We start from the raw sequence: 6,617 nt of genomic DNA on the forward strand, positions 1-6,617 counted from the left end.
TAAGCGGTGTGTGGGGGGGGGGGGGGGGGGGGGGGGGGAAATGAACGACCATATTTATGCTTGCTCCAAACAGAAGGGCATTGTATAAATTATACAATAAATCAAGACTGGTTTTTTATTTCAAGCTGAGCACAGTGGCGTAGCTAGGGGAGGGCGGGTGTAGCGGCCGCCCTGGGCGCCGACCCTAAAGGGGCGCCAAAAAGGGTAGAAAAAAATAATTAAAAACTCATTTTAAGCTAGGGTATTGAATTATACACAATTGTGAGGCGCCACAATTGAAACCTTCAAGGATAGTGACTGGTTTAAAACGCTACCAACCTTTCCAACTGGGTGGGGGGGGGGGCGGGCGGTTTTTCACCAACTTGAATAACTGAAATATATATAAATATGCTTGAGGAAGGCGCAAAATGGATAGTTTACCCCGGGCGCCGTAATGGGTCGCTACGCCTCTGGTTGAGCAGTGACTACTTGCCAAAGTACCGTAGCATTAGAGAAAGTTGTATCAAAACAATGGCGTGGGCGATCGGGCAGTGACACCAAGGTAACCTTTTGCTGACAAGGTGGACAATCGGTTTTGTATAAATCATAACTTGACGGGCTTTTTTTTTTTTAAACAAGGGATGTTTTTTTTTTTTCGGGGGGTGGGGTGGGGAGAGGGGTGTGGAGTATAGTAAAGCGATGTTATACCAAACTACATGGTGATGTGTTCACTGAACCAGCCGCTAGTAATGACGTCAAGAATCAGTCACTTGATGACGTCATTTAATAACTAGACACGTCATGTTCCAGAAACCTGACGCCAACAATCAGCAGACACCTTATGACAGTAATAACAAGAAACATGATGACGTGTAAAATCAAGAAACTCTATGACGTCAAATTTTTTTTTAACGAGAAACGAAATTATTGTTATTGTATCAATAACCCGACGTTTGTCAAGACGTCCCCCCCTCTCCTCCCACACACAGACGTAGGTGTAGTCTAATGATCAACGTGTCAATTTCTCACCAATTTCCCGCCTGCGATAGGTATTAGGCCGGTCACGTGATGTTTATAATTGAGCCTTATCCCGGCCTGATTGAATTAATTTGGCCACCGTCTGTCAGCGTGGGCCTGTCAGTGATGGGGCTACTTGTCCCCTGGGATTTGTCTTGTTTACTGGCTAAACAAAAACTCTCTCATCATCTGTTGGGGAAAAACCGCATTGAGTTTTAGAAACTTGTAAATAAACCCGGAATAAAAGACGGTAATTAATTATCAGATAGATGGTTCATAGGCCTACTTGGATTCTGTAGTTTGTAGACTGGAGGGGGTGGGAGTGGGTGGAGATCTGAGATAAGGGTGGGGTATTTTAAAAGTATGCGAAACGAATTAAAATTTAACGAAACAAATGGCTTAGAATTTTACTTACAGTAGAAATGTTAAGCTCCAACCATGTTTACACGCTTGTATGTGATTTGATTCCTCTTGCTTTCGTCGTAATGCTTCATGGATCGAAACTTGCGCACAACGATCTCATATTTTGTACACGTTTTTTTTTTCTAGGTCTCAATGTCTGTCTGTCTGTCCGTTGGTGGGTTTGTGGTCAAATATTGTATAACATTTTGACTCATTTCTTTCTAAATAAATTCGTTCCTAATGACAACACAAGAATGGCTAACTTTCAATTTAGTTAGCTATTACATTAGCAATTAAAATGTAATTTAAAGATTTCTGTATTTTATGTTTTAAAAATGGAGATAACTGATTAAAATTTTTGTATTCATTTGATTAGCCATTCACTGAAGTGAACTGGTGTTCCTGGAGTTTTTAATTATCTTATTTTACTGCATTTGAAAGGTTGTGATATAGGGGTCTTTTATACTGGTTTTATGTAAAAACAAAGCAAGAAAGCATAACGCATTGGAATTCCACAGACAGACTTACCAACTAATTAGCCAATGCTGTGTTTACTGATGGTCAGTGACTTGACTGATGGTCTGTGACTTGACTGATGGTCAGTGACTTGACTGATGGTCAGTGACTTGACTGATGGTCAGTGACTTGACTGATGGTCAGTGACTTGACTGATGGTCAGTGACTTGACTGATGCTCAGTTACTTGATTGGTGGTCAGTGACTTGACTGATGGTCAGTAACTTGACTGATGGTCAGTGACTTGACTGATGGTCAGTGACTTGACTGATGGTCAGTGACTTGACTGATGGTCAGTGACTTGACTGATGGTCAGTGACTTGACTGATCGTCAGTGACTTGACTGATGGTCAGTGACTTGACTGATGGTCAGTGACTTGACTGATGGTCAGTGGCTTGACTGATGGTCAGTCACTTGACTGATGGTCAGTGACAGGATTGTATTGGCGTAATGGTTGATACGATTTTACACTGTATGAATAGGGCATATTGTGTTGTCTGGCGTTATTTATTGTAGTCTGCCGATTTGAACTCGATACCTAAACAAATCGAATGCATCCACATATAGATATTGCTGTGGTTTCGTTTTTAATTTATGTGTCGATATATTATACTCGATACCTAAGTATCGCTATAAATATGGGATTTGTTATTTCTTTAGTGTGTATCGTTTTTTTTTATAGATATGTAAGCGATCGACGATACTTAAATACTGATCTTAAATGTCGGCATAAAAATATTTTGAATGTTTTAACATAAGTTGATATAGAGTGAAGTCATATAACATGTTTTAATGTGACTTATGTGACATTTCTTGACGTGACGCGGGTTCAACGTGAAATGACTCCCACGTGACCTGACTTAAGTGACCCAGCCCTCGTCTAAAAAAAATTTAATCCCCGATTCGGGGAAATCCTACTGTGTTGACTTTAGGGGGAACAAAAATCGATCGGGATAGGCCTAATGGGTGACAGGTTAATGTTTGGGTTTCGCTATGGCGGCTGTCCAGTTGTTGTGTTGTTTTTTTCCATTGTCCTCTTGCCTGCGTTTGTTTTTATGTGGTCTTGTCGCTATGGTGGCTGTCCAGTTGTTGTGTTGTTTTTTTCCATTGTCCTCTTGCCTGCGTTTGTTTTTATGTGGTCTTGAAAGCGGACGCCTGTGTTCAATTTATTTCTGGCGTTGTTTTCGAATATTTTTTTGTGTATGATCTTTTTGAGAACGTCTGTGTTGTTCAATTATTTTAGTGCTGTTTTCGGAATGATTTATTTGTTGAGCTGTATTTTCTGGTGTTATAACATGTCACACAATTTTCAACCTCGGCCTCTGGTTCTTATATGCATGCATATGTGCCAGTGGTTCTCATGTTCCTGGATTTGTGCCAGTGGTTCTCATGTTCCTGGATTTGTGCCAGTGGTTCTCATGTTCCTGGATTTGTGCCAGTGGTTCTCATGTTCCTGGATTTGTGCTAGTGGTTCTCATGTTCCTGGATTCGTGCCAGTGGTTCTCATGTTCCTGGATTTGTGCCAGTGGTTCTCATGTTCCTGGATTTGTGCCAGTGGTTCTCATGTTCCTGGATTTGTGCTAGTGGTTCTCATGTTCCTGGATTTGTACCAGTGGTTCTCATGTTCCTGGATTTGTGCCAGTGGTTCTCATGTTCCTGGATTTGTGCTAGTGGTTCTCATGTTCCTGGATTCGTGCCAGTGGTTCTCATGTTCCTGGATTTGTGCCAGTGGTTCTCATGTTCCTGGATTTGTGCCAGTGGTTCTCATGTTCCTGGATTTGTGCCAGTGGTTCTCATGTTCCTGGACTTTGGCCAGTGGTTCTCATGTTCCTGGATTTGTGCCAGTGGTTCTCATGTTCCTGGACTTGTGCCAATGGTTCTCATGTTCCTGGATTTGTGCCAGTGGTTTTTATATTACTACAGATGTGCCAGTGATTCTCATGTTACTACATATGTGCCAATGGTTCTCATGTGCCTACATATTTGTCAGTAGTTCCTATGTGCCATCCTCATGCAGTCAAACACAAATAAATTCACACACTTGTATACACAAATCCACACAAACATGGAAACACATACAAACACACAGACCAATTTTTACACATTATTCCCACCTGGACACACATACATCAACATACACACAGACCCTCACATACAAATCAGATCAACTCACACAAACACACACACAACTCACACTCACACACCCCACTCATACCCACTCACACCACACACACCCCACTCACACCACACTCACACACACTACACTCACACCATACACATAGCACTCATACTCATACACACTCATCTCACCTCACACTACACACAGAACATTCAACACACTCACACTACACATATCACACACTCACACCATACACACAGCACTCATACTCATACACACTCATCTCACCTCACACTACACACAGAACATTCAACACACTCACACTACACATATCACACACACTCACACCATACACACAGCACTCATACTCATACACACTCATCTCACCTCACTACACACAGAACATTCAACACACTCACACTACACATATCACACACACTCACACCATACACACAGCACTCATACTCATACACACTCATCTCACCTCACACTACACACAGAACATTCAACACACTCACACTACACATATCACACACACTCACACAATACACACAGCACTCATACTCATACCCACTCACCTCACACTCACACCACTCGCACTCACACTCATTCTCACAGACCCACTCACACCCCACTCACACAATTCAGCAGCAGCTTCCCAGACTCAGACAAGAAAATAAAATTATGCATCTTCTTTCTTTATTCTTGAGGGTATGGGGGGAGGGGAAGGAAGGAGAGCATCTCAGCCTTTTATTGAGTTTCTCAAGGGTATGGATTTAACTCTCTCATTATGATCTAAAGCAGAATTTAATAAAAATTCAAACAAAATGCACATGGCAAGATTTCACATTACAAGCAATTTCATATCTGGGATGTTAAAAGATAGTCTTTTTTTTTTAACTAGAATGTTAGATATCAGATAGTTCTAAGTTATGTTTTAAAATCAGCATACAACATGATTAATAGGCAGTCATTTTCATTGGAATGATTCTAAATCTGAGAACTGTTAACATCTCGATGTTGAAAACATGGACTTGTCAGGTTTGACATGAAAAGTAGGTTTAAAAACATTGGCTTATTATTGGGTTTGACATGAAAAAAGTAGGTTTAAAAACATGGGCTTGTTATTGGGTTTGACATGAAAAAAGTAGGTTTAAAAACATGGGCTTATGATCAGGTTTGACATGATGAAAAAGTAGGTTTAAAGGTATCAAGTTTGACATGACAAAAATAAGTTTTAAAACAAAAGCTTCCCATCAACTGACATGATGTGTAGGGCAAGGCCTATGCTATAAAACTGCCAAACAAAATCACTAATTGCCCAACACACTGCACATACACATAGGCTACTGCAGTTTATTTTCAGTGTGCTTGTGTTGTTTAAAGCTCCCCCTCCCCCCAGAAATGGCCCATCTTTACCTTTAAGTCCATGTGCCTTAGGCCAGGTGTATTAGCCCTACCTTTAACTTGAGACAGTCCCATGTGATCAGGGGTCAATGAGGAGGGTAGGGAAAAACAAGGGGACAGCACGCTACAGTCAAGTGTGACAATATACACTAGGGTGTAATTATGAAACATTTGGTCAGAGATTATTGGTGTGATAAAAGTGGTTTCACTTGCAGTGGTAACTGTCGTGGATCGATTTCATTAAGGACTGGGGTTGTTCTTTGTTTAAATACTTGGTGATAGAATCTAGATCTAGTACAGATTCACATTTTTAAAATTATATCACTTGATTTCTTTCATTCAGGATTGGAGTTTTTCTTTCTTTGAATACCTTGTGATAGAATAGATTCACATTAATATAATCACCTTGTGATAGAATAGATTCACATTGATATAATCATATCATTGGATTTGTTTCATTGATGGACTGGAGTTTTTCTTTGTTTGAATACTGGGTGATGATATACATTCCTATTTCACTTCTGTGGATGTAATGGTGTAAGAGGTTATGTGTAAGTAAATTGTTCCCATCTAGGCTAAGGATCATTAAATAGATATTAATACAATGGTGGACTGTTAAATTGGTTTCACTAGCCTTATATTATGAAGTTTGACATTTTAGTTTCCAAATGAGTGAATATAATTCAGTGGATTTTCTGTAATCTCTTGTAATTTAAGAAAATAAAATAATTGGTTTCCATGTGTGTTCAGCTGAATGGATGATTCTTCTTAAAATATAATTGCTGTTACAGTGGAGGTTTGTGTTAGTCATTAATGTTGAATGAGATAATTGGCTTCAGTGGAGTGACTTGTTCAGGTTCAGGGTTAATTTAAATATTGGATTATAAAAGTGGTTTCCACGTGGTAATTTTACTAAGGGTTATCTCCCTTAAGACTGGTGTTTTCTAAAAGAGGATGGAACCAACATGATAGGGTGGTTTGTTTAGTGTGGCCAATGACTAGCCTATAAAGATGATGAAAAGGTTATTTACTCACAGGAAGCAGTTCAGTGTTAGTATTTTAAAAAACATTTCTTCTTATATTTTCAAACTGTTATTTTGTAAGTTTTTTTTATCACACAATGTTATGTTGAAGGCCTGTGCTGTACATTTGTAGTCAGTATTTTTTTGTTATATGA

The sequence above is a fragment of the Physella acuta genome, unplaced genomic scaffold (genome assembly GCF_028476545.2).
Source record: "Physella acuta isolate Inbredline_101_S28 unplaced genomic scaffold, ASM2847654v3 ptg002172l, whole genome shotgun sequence".
Lineage (NCBI taxonomy): Eukaryota > Metazoa > Mollusca > Gastropoda > Physidae > Physella > Physella acuta.